The following is a 16,428-nucleotide window of genomic DNA, read 5'->3' as shown; positions in this document are numbered from 1 at the left end:
ACAAAATGCACGTTAACATTTTTTATTTCAGCTAGAAGCAAAAAATAGTGTTTCAAAGACAGCAACAAGGTACAGACAGGGTTTGAAGACGTGATCCTCAATTTACGGGACCAAACACCTTACCACTTGGCCACCGCACCCTTTACAACTGGAGAAATTAGAAGCTTGGCCTCTCTTGAGAAGGCCGCCTGGGAAGGCAATCTGGCTGGCCAGTTTAATACAAAAAAGAGTTCCTGTTTGAGCTCAAACCACAAACCTTTCGGTTAACAGTGAACGCCAAGGATGGCAACATAGTCACGGAAAATATTTAAAAAGACAACAGTGGTCTCCAAATGTATTTAAAATACAAACATAAAATAGGTTGCCAGAAATATATTATCAATAGAAATTAGTAAATACTATTTTGCAAATAGTATTTTTTTTTTAATACTTGACACCATCTACCGGCTGTAGCATACACCAATTTTTTATTTATTTTTTCATAAGAATTAACTGAAAGATTCAGTATTGCCTCAATTATCAAGCCTGTCAGTAACTGCAGTTTGCATAAATTAAATATTGCATAAATTAAATATTACCAGTATTGCGGAAAAAGTAAATCCGAACACACACACAAGTAGGGCTTGAAGTTTTCAGGTTTTATTTTTAATCAGGTGAAGTCCCTTTAAACAAATTGAGCTGATTCTGTTTTATAATTAAACTCAGAAAAAGCTGTTAATTACAAAACAATCTTTGTTTTTACCTTCATATCTTGCCTGAGCCTAATTCTGGTCCTCTTAATTTTATTTCAAACAGAGCTGACAAAATACGTAATTTGTTCATTCCCGATCCTACTTTTAACTCGCATTTCATTTTTGCAGTCGCCTAATTTAACGCTGTGTTTTTGTTTATTTATTTATTATTATTATTATTATTATTATTATTATTATTATTATTATTATTAATTAATTAATTAATTATTTATTTATTTATTTATTTATTTCTTAGCAGCCGCTCTTATCCTGGGTGACTTACAATCGTAAACAAAAATACATTTCAAGGATCACAGTACAAGTAATAATACGGTTAAGAGCAAGATAAATACAATGACTTTGGTTCTAGCAAGTACAAGTACGATTCAAGAAAAATACGATTTTCCCCACTAGTTTAACAGAGATGTCCTGAAAGATTTTTTGAAGCATAAAAATGAATACCTAGTGCGGAGTGTACAGTGATAGCAACTCCTTCAGGCGCCTGCTCTGAGTATTTCGCCAAACATACCACAAAGCATTTTGGGATATTGGAGGATACACAAAACATGTAGTTTGGTATTACAGCGTCCACACTTCTGATAAACCGCACTACCTGATGCGATCTAATTAGAACCGGACTCAAGACTACCTCCTGAGGTGGTCTCGAGTACGGTATTAAATGCTGCGTAGTGTGGACGCAAACCGTATTTAGCACTTTTAAGCCGGCTTAAACGCAACTAATACGGTTTAAAGGCATAGTGTGGACAGGGCCTTTGTTTTACATTCAATGGAGTTCATATTAGAGTGAAGCTATGGTCGCATTGCTGAGTAAGGAGTAACCATAAAACAAGGCACATGCTAATAGTATGTAGTTTTTAAATCAATACAACTGTAGCAGCACCATAAGATAACAAATTGTTGTGCTGTGAGTTGAATCTTAATGGAAACATTTAATAAAAAATTACATTTAACCAATCTCGGACATAACATGTAAAAAGGAATATCAGAGTGTCCCCTTATATTTATAGAAATTGACTTGGAAAGCATCTTCACTGTTACCATGAAGAATACGTAACATGAAAATGATGACTGTCATAAGAATGCAAAGCATGGCGCTTCTTAAATAATCTGTCAAAGACGTCTGACAAGGCAAGCTGTGGCTTTCAATTTAATATATTAAAAAATAAAGTAACAACCACTTTTCTAGGGTGAGCTCAAGCAAACCAACCTTTGCTAAACCCTTTGAAGGACCGAGTGTTTTTCAGTGGGATGCTCCCCCCATGACCAGACATTTTTTGGCTGTATTTGACTCTCTTCCAATAAAAACAAAATGCACTAAAAAATGTGTTACAGTGGCATCTTGGACTTGGTGTCCTTGTTTTCAGAACATTTTGGGGAACGTTATAACGTACTTCAGAAACCATAAAGCTTCTCTCTTTTTTTCAACACTATATTTTGTATTTAGTTTAATTTCTTGAAATAAAAAACGTTAAGCATTTTCTGATTATTATCTATTTCGCTTAGTGTTTTCAAAGAGATACATGTATAACAACGTGTTATTCTATTACTTGACGGACCTTATACAATACTTCTTGAATGTTTTGTTGAAAAATATTGCTGCGGGACACAAGGTAAAAAATAACTAGCCATTGATAGGTTGCATTTCTGAAACTGCAGCTCGGCACCGTTGGTTGTGCTTGGCAGAAAAGGGCATAGCTGGAATAGGCTAGTGAGTTGGGGGTATAGCTCAGTGGTAGAGCATTTGACTGCAGATCAAGAGGTCCCCGGCTCAAATCCGAGTGCCTCCTTTTTTTCTAAATTAAAATACAAAATGCACGTTAACATTTTTTATTTCAGCTAGAAGCAAAAAATAGTGTTTCAAAGACAGCAACAAGGTACAGACAGAGTTTGAAGACGTGATCCTCAATTTACGGGACCAAACACCTTACCACTTGGCCACCGCACCCTTTACAACTGGAGAAATTAGAAGCTTGGCCTCTCTTGAGAAGGCCGCCTGGGAAGGCAATCTGGCTGGCCAGTTTAATATAAAAAAGAGTTCCTGTTGGAGCTCAAACCACAAACCTTTTGGTTAACAGTGAACGCCAAGGATGGCAACATAGTCACGGAAAATATTTAAAAAGACAACAGTGGTCTCCAAATGTATTTAAAATACAAACATAAAATAGGTTGCCAGAAATATATTATCAATAGAAATTAGTAAATACTATTTTGCAAATATTATTTTTTTTTTAATACTTGACACCATCTACCGGCTGTAGCATACACCAATTTTTTATTTATTTTTTCATAAGAATTAACTGAAAGATTCAGTATTGCCTCAGTTATCAAGCCTGTCAGTAACTGCAGTTTGCATAAATTAAATATTGCATAAATTAAATATTACCAGTATTGCGGAAAAAGTAAATCCGAACACACACACAAGTAGGGCTTGAAGTTTTCAGGTTTTATTTTTAATCAGGTGAAGTCCCTTTAAACAAATTGAGCTGATTCTGTTTTAGAATTAAACTCAGAAAAAGCTGTTAATTACAAAACAATCTTTGTTTTTACCTTCATATCTTGCCTGAGCCTAATTCTGGTCCTCTTAATTTTATTTCAAACAGAGCTGACAAAATACGTAATTTGTTCATTCCCGATCCTACTTTTAACTCGCATTTCATTTTTGCAGTCGCCTAATTTAACGCTGTGTTTTTGTTTATTTATTTATTATTATTATTATTATTATTATTATTATTATTATTATTATTATTATTTATTTATTTATTTATTTATTTATTTATTTATTTATTTCTTAGCAGCCGCCCTTATCCTGGGCGACTTACAGTCGTAAACAAAAATACATTTCAAGGATCACAGTACAAGTAATAATACGGTTAAGAGCAAGATAAATACAATGACTTTGGTTCTAGCAAGTACAAGTACGATTCAAGAAAAATACGATTTTCCCCACTAGTTTAACAGAGATGTCCTGAAAGATTTTTTGAAGCATAAAAATGAATACCTAGTGCGGAGTGTACAGTGATAGCAACTCCTTCAGGCGCCTGCTCTGAGTATTTCGCCAAACATACCACAAAGCATTTTGGGATATTGGAGGATACACAAAACATGTAGTTTGGTATTACAGCGTCCACACTTCTGATAAACCGCACTACCTGATGCGATCTAATTAGAACCGGACTCGAGACTACCTCCTGAGGTGGTCTCGAGTACGGTATTAAATGCTGCGTAGTGTGGACGCAAACCGTATTTAGCACTTTTAAGCCGGCTTAAACGCAACTAATACTGTTTAAAGGCATAGTGTGGACAGGGCCTTTGTTTTACATTCAATGGAGTTCATATTAGAGTGAAGCTATGGTCGCATTGCTGAGTAAGGAGTAACCATAAAACAAGGCACATGCTAATAGTATGTAGTTTTTAAATCAATACAACTGTAGCAGCACCATAAGATAACAAATTGTTGTGCTGTGAGTTGAATCTTAATGGAAACATTTAATAAAAAATTACATTTAACCAATCTCGGACATAACATGTAAAAAGGAATATCAGAGTGTCCCCTTATATTTATAGAAATTGACTTGGAAAGCATCTTCACTGTTACCATGAAGAATACGTAACATGAAAATGATGACTGTCATAAGAATGCAAAGCATGGCGCTTCTTAAATAATCTGTCAAAGACGTCTGACAAGGCAAGCTGTGGCTTTCAATTTAATATATTAAAAAATAAAGTAACAACCACTTTTCTAGGGTGAGCTCAAGCAAACCAACCTTTGCTAAACCCTTTGAAGGACCGAGTGTTTTTCAGTGGGATGCTCCCCCCATGACCAGACATTTTTTGGCTGTATTTGACTCTCTTCCAATAAAAACAAAATGCACTAAAAAATGTGTTACAGTGGCATCTTGGACTTGGTGTCCTTGTTTTCAGAACATTTTGGGGAACGTTATAACGTACTTCAGAAACCATAAAGCTTCTCTCTTTTTTTCAACACTATATTTTGTATTTAGTTTAATTTCTTGAAATAAAAAACGTTAAGCATTTTCTGATTATTATCTATTTCGCTTAGTGTTTTCAAAGAGATACATGTATAACAACGTGTTATTCTATTACTTGACGGACCTTATACAATACTTCTTTAATGTTTTGTTGAAAAATATTGCTGCGGGACACAAGGTAAAAAATAACTAGCCATTGATAGGTTGCATTTCTGAAACTGCAGCTCGGCACCGTTGGTTGTGCTTGGCAGAAAAGGGCATAGCTGGAATAGGCTAGTGAGTTGGGGGTATAGCTCAGTGGTAGAGCATTTGACTGCAGATCAAGAGGTCCCCGGTTCAAATCCGAGTGCCCCCTTTTTTTTCTAAATTAAAATACAAAATGCACGTTAACATTTTTTATTTCAGCTAGAAGCAAAAAATAGTGTTTCAAAGACAGCAACAAGGTACAGACAGGGTTTGAAGACGTGATCCTCAATTTACGGGACCAAACACCTTACCACTTGGCCACCGCACCCTTTACAACTGGAGAAATTAGAAGCTTGGCCTCTCTTGAGAAGGCCGCCTGGGAAGGCAATCTGGCTGGCCAGTTTAATATAAAAAAGAGTTCCTGTTTGAGCTCAAACCACAAACCTTTCGGTTAACAGTGAACGCCAAGGATGGCAACATAGTCACGGAAAATATTTAAAAAGACAACAGTGGTCTCCAAATGTATTTAAAATACAAACATAAAATAGGTTGCCAGAAATATATTATCAATAGAAATTAGTAAATACTATTTTGCAAATAGTATTTTTTTTTTAATACTTGACACCATCTACCGGCTGTAGCATACACCAATTTTTTATTTATTTTTTCATAAGAATTAACTGAAAGATTCAGTATTGCCTCAATTATCAAGCCTGTCAGTAACTGCAGTTTGCATAAATTAAATATTGCATAAATTAAATATTACCAGTATTGCGGAAAAAGTAAATCCGAACACACACACAAGTAGGGCTTGAAGTTTTCAGGTTTTATTTTTAATCAGGTGAAGTCCCTTTAAACAAATTGAGCTGATTCTGTTTTATAATTAAACTCAGAAAAAGCTGTTAATTACAAAACAATCTTTGTTTTTACCTTCATATCTTGCCTGAGCCTAATTCTGGTCCTCTTAATTTTATTTCAAACAGAGCTGACAAAATACGTAATTTGTTCATTCCCGATCCTACTTTTAACTCGCATTTCATTTTTGCAGTCGCCTAATTTAACGCTGTGTTTTTGTTTATTTATTTATTATTATTATTATTATTATTATTATTATTTATTTATTTATTTATTTATTTATTTATTTCTTAGCAGCCGCTCTTATCCTGGGCGACTTACAGTCGTAAACAAAAATACATTTCAAGGATCACAGTACAAGTAATAATATGGTTAAGAGCAAGATAAATACAATGACTTTGGTTCTAGCAAGTACAAGTACGATTCAAGAAAAATACGATTTTCCCCACTAGTTTAACAGAGATGTCCTGAAAGATTTTTTGAAGCATAAAAATGAATACCTAGTGCGGAGTGTACAGTGATAGCAACTCCTTCAGGCGCCTGCTCTGAGTATTTCGCCAAACATACCACAAAGCATTTTGGGATATTGGAGGATACACAAAACATGTAGTTTGGTATTACAGCGTCCACACTTCTGATAAACCGCACTACCTGATGCGATCTAATTAGAACCGGACTCGAGACTACCTCCTGAGGTGGTCTCGAGTACGGTATTAAATGCTGCGTAGTGTGGACGCAAACCGTATTTAGCACTTTTAAGCCGGCTTAAACGCAACTAATACGGTTTAAAGGCATAGTGTGGACAGGGCCTTTGTTTTACATTCAATGGAGTTCATATTAGAGTGAAGCTATGGTCGCATTGCTGAGTAAGGAGTAACCATAAAACAAGGCACATGCTAATAGTATGTAGTTTTTAAATCAATACAACTGTAGCAGCACCATAAGATAACAAATTGTTGTGCTGTGAGTTGAATCTTAATGGAAACATTTAATAAAAAATTACATTTAACCAATCTCGGACATAACATGTAAAAAGGAATATCAGAGTGTCCCCTTATATTTATAGAAATTGACTTGGAAAGCATCTTCACTGTTACCATGAAGAATACGTAACATGAAAATGATGACTGTCATAAGAATGCAAAGCATGGCGCTTCTTAAATAATCTGTCAAAGACGTCTGACAAGGCAAGCTGTGGCTTTCAATTTAATATATTAAAAAATAAAGTAACAACCACTTTTCTAGGGTGAGCTCAAGCAAACCAACCTTTGCTAAACCCTTTGAAGGACCGAGTGTTTTTCAGTGGGATGCTCCCCCCATGACCAGACATTTTTTGGCTGTATTTGACTCTCTTCCAATAAAAACAAAATGCACTAAAAAATGTGTTACAGTGGCATCTTGGACTTGGTGTCCTTGTTTTCAGAACATTTTGGGGAACGTTATAACGTACTTCAGAAACCATAAAGCTTCTCTCTTTTTTTCAACACTATATTTTGTATTTAGTTTAATTTCTTGAAATAAAAAACGTTAAGCATTTTCTGATTATTATCTATTTCGCTTAGTGTTTTCAAAGAGATACATGTATAACAACGTGTTATTCTATTACTTGACGGACCTTATACAATACTTCTTGAATGTTTTGTTGAAAAATATTGCTGCGGGACACAAGGTAAAAAATAACTAGCCATTGATAGGTTGCATTTCTGAAACTGCAGCTCGGCACCGTTGGTTGTGCTTGGCAGAAAAGGGCATAGCTGGAATAGGCTAGTGAGTTGGGGGTATAGCTCAGTGGTAGAGCATTTGACTGCAGATCAAGAGGTCCCCGGTTCAAATCCGAGTGCCCCCTTTTTTTTCTAAATTAAAATACAAAATGCACGTTAACATTTTTTATTTCAGCTAGAAGCAAAAAATAGTGTTTCAAAGACAGCAACAAGGTACAGACAGGGTTTGAAGACGTGATCCTCAATTTACGGGACCAAACACCTTACCACTTGGCCACCGCACCCTTTACAACTGGAGAAATTAGAAGCTTGGCCTCTCTTGAGAAGGCCGCCTGGGAAGGCAATCTGGCTGGCCAGTTTAATATAAAAAAGAGTTCCTGTTTGAGCTCAAACCACAAACCTTTCGGTTAACAGTGAACGCCAAGGATGGCAACATAGTCACGGAAAATATTTAAAAAGACAACAGTGGTCTCCAAATGTATTTAAAATACAAACATAAAATAGGTTGCCAGAAATATATTATCAATAGAAATTAGTAAATACTATTTTGCAAATAGTATTTTTTTTTTAATACTTGACACCATCTACCGGCTGTAGCATACACCAATTTTTTATTTATTTTTTCATAAGAATTAACTGAAAGATTCAGTATTGCCTCAATTATCAAGCCTGTCAGTAACTGCAGTTTGCATAAATTAAATATTGCATAAATGAAATATTACCAGTATTGCGGAAAAAGTAAATCCGAACACACACACAAGTAGGGCTTGAAGTTTTCAGGTTTTATTTTTAATCAGGTGAAGTCCCTTTAAACAAATTGAGCTGATTCTGTTTTATAATTAAACTCAGAAAAAGCTGTTAATTACAAAACAATCTTTGTTTTTACCTTCATATCTTGCCTGAGCCTAATTCTGGTCCTCTTAATTTTATTTCAAACAGAGCTGACAAAATACGTAATTTGTTCATTCCCGATCCTACTTTTAACTCGCATTTCATTTTTGCAGTCGCCTAATTTAACGCTGTGTTTTTGTTTATTTATTTATTATTATTATTATTATTATTATTATTATTATTATTATTATTTATTTATTTATTTATTTATTTATTTATTTATTTATTTATTTCTTAGCAGCCGCTCTTATCCTGGGCGACTTACAGTCGTAAACAAAAATACATTTCAAGGATCACAGTACAAGTAATAATATGGTTAAGAGCAAGATAAATACAATGACTTTGGTTCTAGCAAGTACAAGTACGATTCAAGAAAAATACGATTTTCCCCACTAGTTTAACAGAGATGTCCTGAAAGATTTTTTGAAGCATAAAAATGAATACCTAGTGCGGAGTGTACAGTGATAGCAACTCCTTCAGGCGCCTGCTCTGAGTATTTCGCCAAACATACCACAAAGCATTTTGGGATATTGGAGGATACACAAAACATGTAGTTTGGTATTACAGCGTCCACACTTCTGATAAACCGCACTACCTGATGCGATCTAATTAGAACCGGACTCGAGACTACCTCCTGAGGTGGTCTCGAGTACGGTATTAAATGCTGCGTAGTGTGGACGCAAACCGTATTTAGCACTTTTAAGCCGGCTTAAACGCAACTAATACGGTTTAAAGGCATAGTGTGGACAGGGCCTTTGTTTTACATTCAATGGAGTTCATATTAGAGTGAAGCTATGGTCGCATTGCTGAGTAAGGAGTAACCATAAAACAAGGCACATGCTAATAGTATGTAGTTTTTAAATCAATACAACTGTAGCAGCACCATAAGATAACAAATTGTTGTGCTGTGAGTTGAATCTTAATGGAAACATTTAATAAAAAATTACATTTAACCAATCTCGGACATAACATGTAAAAAGGAATATCAGAGTGTCCCCTTATATTTATAGAAATTGACTTGGAAAGCATCTTCACTGTTACCATGAAGAATACGTAACATGAAAATGATGACTGTCATAAGAATGCAAAGCATGGCGCTTCTTAAATAATCTGTCAAAGACGTCTGACAAGGCAAGCTGTGGCTTTCAATTTAATATATTAAAAAATAAAGTAACAACCACTTTTCTAGGTTGAGCTCAAGCAAACCAACCTTTGCTAAACCCTTTGAAGGACCGAGTGTTTTTCAGTGGGATGCTCCCCCCATGACCAGACATTTTTTGGCTGTATTTGACTCTCTTCCAATAAAAACAAAATGCACTAAAAAATGTGTTACAGTGGCATCTTGGACTTGGTGTCCTTGTTTTCAGAACATTTTGGGGAACGTTATAACGTACTTCAGAAACCATAAAGCTTCTCTCTTTTTTTCAACACTATATTTTGTATTTAGTTTAATTTCTTGAAATAAAAAACATTAAGCATTTTCTGATTATTATCTATTTCGCTTAGTGTTTTCAAAGAGATACATGTATAACAACGTGTTATTCTATTACTTGACGGACCTTATACAATACTTCTTGAATGTTTTGTTGAAAAATATTGCTGCGGGACACAAGGTAAAAAATAACTAGCCATTGATAGGTTGCATTTCTGAAACTGCAGCTCGGCACCGTTGGTTGTGCTTGGCAGAAAAGGGCATAGCTGGAATAGGCTAGTGAGTCGGGGGTATAGCTCAGTGGTAGAGCATTTGACTGCAGATCAAGAAGTCCCCGGTTCAAATCCGAGTGCCCCCTTTTTTTTCTAAATTAAAATACAAAATGCACGTTAACATTTTTTATTTCAGCTAGAAGCAAAAAATAGTGTTTCAAAGACAGCAACAAGGTACAGACAGGGTTTGAAGACGTGATCCTCAATTTACGGGACCAAACACCTTACCACTTGGCCACCGCACCCTTTACAACTGGAGAAATTAGAAGCTTGGCCTCTCTTGAGAAGGCCGCCTGGGAAGGCAATCTGGCTGGCCAGTTTAATATAAAAAAGAGTTCCTGTTTGAGCTCAAACCACAAACCTTTCGGTTAACAGTGAACGCCAAGGATGGCAACATAGTCACGGAAAATATTTAAAAAGACAACAGTGGTCTCCAAATGTATTTAAAATACAAACATAAAATAGGTTGCCAGAAATATATTATCAATAGAAATTAGTAAATACTATTTTGCAAATAGTATTTTTTTTTTAATACTTGACACCATCTACCGGCTGTAGCATACACCAATTTTTTATTTATTTTTTCATAAGAATTAACTGAAAGATTCAGTATTGCCTCAATTATCAAGCCTGTCAGTAACTGCAGTTTGCATAAATTAAATATTGCATAAATTAAATATTACCAGTATTGCGGAAAAAGTAAATCCGAACACACACACAAGTAGGGCTTGAAGTTTTCAGGTTTTATTTTTAATCAGGTGAAGTCCCTTTAAACAAATTGAGCTGATTCTGTTTTATAATTAAACTCAGAAAAAGCTGTTAATTACAAAACAATCTTTGTTTTTACCTTCATATCTTGCCTGAGCCTAATTCTGGGCCTCTTAATTTTATTTCAAACAGAGCTGACAAAATACGTAATTTGTTCATTCCCGATCCTACTTTTAACTCGCATTTCAATTTTGCAGTCGCCTAATTTAACGCTGTGTTTTTGTTTATTATTATTATTATTATTATTATTATTATTATTATTAATTAATTAATTATGTATTTATTTATTTATTTATTTATTTATTTCTTAGCAGCCGCCCTTATCCTGGGCGACTTACAGTCGTAAACAAAAATACATTTCAAGGATCACAGTACAAGTAATAATACGGTTAAGAGCAAGAGAAATACAATGACTTTGGTTCTAGCAAGTACAAGTACGATTCAAGAAAAATACGATTTTCCCCACTAGTTTAACAGAGATGTCCTGAAAGATTTTTTGAAGCATAAAAATGAATACCTAGTGCGGAGTGTACAGTGATAGCAACTCCTTCGGGCGCCTGCTCTGAGTATTTCGCCAAACATACCACAAAGCATTTTGGGATATTGGAGGATACACAAAACATGTAGTTTGGTATTACAGCATCCACACTTCTGATAAACCGCACTACCTGATGCGATCTAATTAGAACCGGACTCGAGACAACCTCCTGAGGTGGTCTCGAGTACGGTATTAAATGCTGCGTAGTGTGGACGCAAACCGTATTTAGCACTTTTAAGCCGGCTTAAACGCAACTAATAAGGTTTAAAGGCATAGTGTGGACAGGGCCTTTGTTTTACATTCAATGGAGTTCATATTAGAGTGAAGCTATGGTCGCATTGCTGAGTAAGGAGTAACCATAAAACAAGGCACATGCTAATAGTATGTAGTTTTTAAATCAATACAACTGTAGCAGCACCATAAGATAACAAATTGTTGTGCTGTGAGTTGAATCTTAATGGAAACATTTAATAAAAAATTACATTTAACCAATCTCGGACATAACATGTAAAAAGGAATATCAGAGTGTCCCCTTATATTTATAGAAATTGACTTGGAAAGCATCTTCACTGTTACCATGAAGAATACGTAACATGAAAATGATGACTGTCATAAGAATGCAAAGCATGGCGCTTCTTAAATAATCTGTCAAAGACGTCTGACAAGGCAAGCTGTGGCTTTCAATTTAATATATTAAAAAATAAAGTAACAACCACTTTTCTAGGGTGAGCTCAAGCAAACCAACCTTTGCTAAACCCTTTGAAGGACCGAGTGTTTTTCAGTGGGATGCTCCCCCCATGACCAGACATTTTTTGGCTGTATTTGACTCTCTTCCAATAAAAACAAAATGCACTAAAAAATGTGTTACAGTGGCATCTTGGACTTGGTGTCCTTGTTTTCAGAACATTTTGGGGAACGTTATAACGTACTTCAGAAACCATAAAGCTTCTCTCTTTTTTCAACACTATATTTTGTATTTAGTTTAATTTCTTGAAATAAAAAACTTTAAGCATTTTCTGATTATTATCTATTTCGCTTAGTGTTTTCAAAGAGATACATGTATAACAACGTGTTATTCTATTACTTGACGGACCTTATACAATACTTCTTGAATGTTTTGTTGAAAAATATTGCATGCGGGACACAAGGTAAAAAATAACTAGCCATTGATAGGTTGCATTTCTGAAACTGCAGCTCGGCACCGTTGGTTGTGCTTGGCAGAAAAGGGCATAGCTGGAATAGGCTAGTGAGTTGGGGGTATAGCTCAGTGGTAGAGCATTTGACTGCAGATCAAGAGGTCCCCGGTTCAAATCCGAGTGCCCCCTTTTTTTCTAAATTAAAATACAAAATGCACGTTAACATTTTTGATTTCAGCTAGAAGCAAAAAATAGTGTTTCAAAGACAGCAACAAGGTACAGACAGGGTTTGAAGACGTGATCCTCAATTTACGGGACCAAACACCTTACCACTTGGCCACCGCACCCTTTACAACTGGAGAAATTAGAAGCTTGGCCTCTCTTGAGAAGGCCGCCTGGGAAGGCAATCTGGCTGGCCAGTTTAATATAAAAAAGAGTTCCTGTTTGAGCTCAAACCACAAACCTTTCGGTTAACAGTGAACGCCAAGGATGGCAACATAGTCACGGAAAATATTTAAAAAGACAACAGTGGTCTCCAAATGTATTTAAAATACAAACATAAAATAGGTTGCCAGAAATATATTATCAATAGAAATTAGTAAATACTATTTTGCAAATAGTATTTTTTTTTTAATACTTGACACCATCTACCGGCTGTAGCATACACCAATTTTTTATTTATTTTTTCATAAGAATTAACTGAAAGATTCAGTATTGCCTCAGTTATCAAGCCTGTCAGTAACTGCAGTTTGCATAAATTAAATATTGCATAAATTAAATATTACCAGTATTGCGGAAAAAGTAAATCCGAACACACACACAAGTAGGGCTTGAAGTTTTCAGGTTTTATTTTTAATCAGGTGAAGTCCCTTTAAACAAATTGAGCTGATTCTGTTTTATAATTAAACTCAGAAAAAGCTGTTAATTACAAAACAATCTTTGTTTTTACCTTCATATCTTGCCTGAGCCTAATTCTGGTCCTCTTAATTTTATTTCAAACAGAGCTGACAAAATACGTAATTTGTTCATTCCTGATCCTACTTTTAACTCGCATTTCATTTTTGCAGTCGCCTAATTTAACGCTGTGTTTTTGTTTATTTATTTATTATTATTATTATTATTATTATTATTATTATTATTATTATTATTATTAATTATTTATTTATTTATTTATTTATTTATTTATTTATTTATTTCTTAGCAGCCGCCCTTATCCTGGGCGACTTACAGTCGTAAACAAAAATACATTTCAAGGATCACAGTACAAGTAATAATACGGTTAAGAGCAAGATAAATACAATGACTTTGGTTCTAGCAAGTACAAGTACGATTCAAGAAAAATACGATTTTCCCCACTAGTTTAACAGAGATGTCCTGAAAGATTTTTTGAAGCATAAAAATGAATACCTAGTGCGGAGTGTACAGTGATAGCAACTCCTTCGGGCGCCTGCTCTGAGTATTTCGCCAAACATACCACAAAGCATTTTAGGATATTGGAGGATACACAAAACATGTAGTTTGGTATTACAGCGTCCACACTTCTGATATACCGCACTACCTGATGCGATCTAATTAGAACCGGACTCGAGACTACCTCCTGAGGTGGTCTCGAGTACGATATTAAATGCTGCGTAGTGTGGACGCAAACCGTATTTAGCACTTTTAAGCCGGCTTAAACGCAACTAATACGGTTTAAAGGCATAGTGTGGACAGGGCCTTTGTTTTACATTCAATGGAGTTCATATTAGGGTGAAGCTATGGTCGCATTGCTGAGTAAGGAGTAACCATAAAACAAGGCACATGCTAATAGTATGTAGTTTTTAAATCAATACAACTGTAGCAGCACCATAAGATAACAAATTGTTGTGCTGTGAGTTGAATCTTAATGGAAACATTTAATAAAAAATTACATTTAACCAATCTCGGACATAACATGTAAAAAGGAATATCAGAGTGTCCCCTTATATTTATAGAAATTGACTTGGAAAGCATCTTCACTGTTACCATGAAGAATATGTAACATGAAAATGATGACTGTCATAAGAATGCAAAGCATGGCGCTTCTTAAATAATCTGTCAAAGACGTCTGACAAGGCAAGCTGTGGCTTTCAATTTAATATATTAAAAAATAAAGTAACAACCACTTTTCTAGGGTGAGCTCAAGCAAACCAACCTTTGCTAAACCCTTTGAAGGACCGAGTGTTTTTCAGTGGGATGCTCCCCCCATGACCAGACATTTTTTGGCTGTATTTGACTCTCTTCCAATAAAAACAAAATGCACTAAAAAATGTGTTACAGTGGCATCTTGGACTTGGTGTCCTTGTTTTCAGAACATTTTGGGGAACGTTATAACGTACTTCAGAAACCATAAAGCTTCTCTCTTTTTTTCAACACTATATTTTGTATTTAGTTTAATTTCTTGAAATAAAAAACGTTAAGCATTTTCTGATTATTATCTATTTCGCTTAGTGTTTTCAAAGAGATACATGTATAACAACGTGTTATTCTATTACTTGACGGACCTTATACAATACTTCTTGAATGTTTTGTTGAAAAATATTGCTGCGGGACACAAGGTAAAAAATAACTAGCCATTGATAGGTTGCATTTCTGAAACTGCAGCTCGGCACCGTTGGTTGTGCTTGGCAGAAAAGGGCATAGCTGGAATAGGCTAGTGAGTTGGGGGTATAGCTCAGTGGTAGAGCATTTGACTGCAGATCAAGAGGTCCCCGGTTCAAATCCGAGTCACCCCTTTTTTTCTAAATTAAAATACAAAATGCACGTTAACATTTTTGATTTCAGCTAGAAGCAAAAAATAGTGTTTCAAAGACAGCAACAAGGTACAGACAGGGTTTGAAGACGTGATCCTCAATTTACGGGACCAAACACCTTACCACTTGGCCACCGCACCCTTTACAACTGGAGAAATTAGAAGCTTGGCCTCTCTTGAGAAGGCCGCCTGGGAAGGCAATCTGGCTGGCCAGTTTAATATAAAAAAGAGTTCCTGTTTGAGCTCAAACCACAAACCTTTTGGTTAACAGTGAACGCCAAGGATGGCAACATAGTCACGGAAAATATTTAAAAAGACAACAGTGGTCTCCAAATGTATTTAAAATACAAACATAAAATAGGTTGCCAGAAATATATTATCAATAGAAATTAGTAAATACTATTTTGCAAATAGTATTTTTTTTTTTAATACTTGACACCATCTACCGGCTGTAGCATACACCAATTTTTTATTTATTTTTTCATAAGAATTAACTGAAAGATTCAGTATTGCCTCAATTATCAAGCCTGTCAGTAACTGCAGTTTGCATAAATTAAATATTGCATAAATTAAATATTACCAGTATTGCGGAAAAAGTAAATCCGAACACACACACAAGTAGGGCTTGAAGTTTTCAGGTTTTATTTTTAATCAGGTGAAGTCCCTTTAAACAAATTGAGCTGATTCTGTTTTATAATTAAACTCAGAAAAAGCTGTTAATTACAAAACAATCTTTGTTTTTACCTTCATATCTTGCCTGAGCCTAATTCTGGTCCTCTTAATTTTATTTCAAACAGAGCTGTCAAAATACGTAATTTGTTCATTCCCGATCCTACTTTTAACTCGCATTTCATTTTTGCAGTCGCCTAATTTAACGCTGTGTTTTTGTTTATTTATTTATTATTATTATTATTATTATTATTATTATTTATTTATTTATTTATTTATTTATTTATTTCTTAGCAGCCGCCCTTATCCTGGGCGACTTACAGTCGTAAACAAAAATACATTTCAAGGATCACAGTACAAGTAATAATACGGTTAAGAGCAAGAGAAATACAATGACTTTGGTTCTAGCAAGTACAAGTACGATTCAAGAAAAATACGATTTTCCCCAC

At 35.0% G+C, this 16,428-nt stretch overlaps 6 non-coding genes across 6 annotated transcripts; all 6 read left to right on the top strand.

Moving 5' to 3' along the window:
* Positions 1-2,467: 2,467 nt before the first annotated feature.
* On the top strand, positions 2,468-2,539 carry trnac-gca (transfer RNA cysteine (anticodon GCA)). The gene has a single exon. It is a non-coding gene; the product is annotated as a tRNA-Cys (tRNA).
* A 2,485-nt stretch (positions 2,540-5,024) lies between these two features.
* Positions 5,025-5,096, top strand: trnac-gca (transfer RNA cysteine (anticodon GCA)). Its single transcript has one exon. It is a non-coding gene; the product is annotated as a tRNA-Cys (tRNA).
* A 2,460-nt stretch (positions 5,097-7,556) lies between these two features.
* On the top strand, positions 7,557-7,628 carry trnac-gca (transfer RNA cysteine (anticodon GCA)). Its single transcript has one exon. It is a non-coding gene; the product is annotated as a tRNA-Cys (tRNA).
* Positions 7,629-10,112: 2,484 nt separating this feature from the next.
* trnac-gca (transfer RNA cysteine (anticodon GCA)) lies at positions 10,113-10,184 on the top strand. Its single transcript has one exon. It is a non-coding gene; the product is annotated as a tRNA-Cys (tRNA).
* A 2,473-nt stretch (positions 10,185-12,657) lies between these two features.
* trnac-gca (transfer RNA cysteine (anticodon GCA)) lies at positions 12,658-12,729 on the top strand. The gene has a single exon. It is a non-coding gene; the product is annotated as a tRNA-Cys (tRNA).
* Positions 12,730-15,221: 2,492 nt separating this feature from the next.
* trnac-gca (transfer RNA cysteine (anticodon GCA)) lies at positions 15,222-15,294 on the top strand. Its single transcript has one exon. It is a non-coding gene; the product is annotated as a tRNA-Cys (tRNA).
* Positions 15,295-16,428: the final 1,134 nt, after the last annotated feature.

This window comes from Acipenser ruthenus, chromosome 23 (genome assembly GCF_902713425.1).
Source record: "Acipenser ruthenus chromosome 23, fAciRut3.2 maternal haplotype, whole genome shotgun sequence".
In the NCBI taxonomy this organism is placed as follows: Eukaryota; Metazoa; Chordata; class Actinopteri; order Acipenseriformes; family Acipenseridae; genus Acipenser; species Acipenser ruthenus.
The sequence above is the reverse complement of the archived record's forward strand: the minus strand, read 5'-3'. Positions and strand labels throughout refer to the sequence as shown.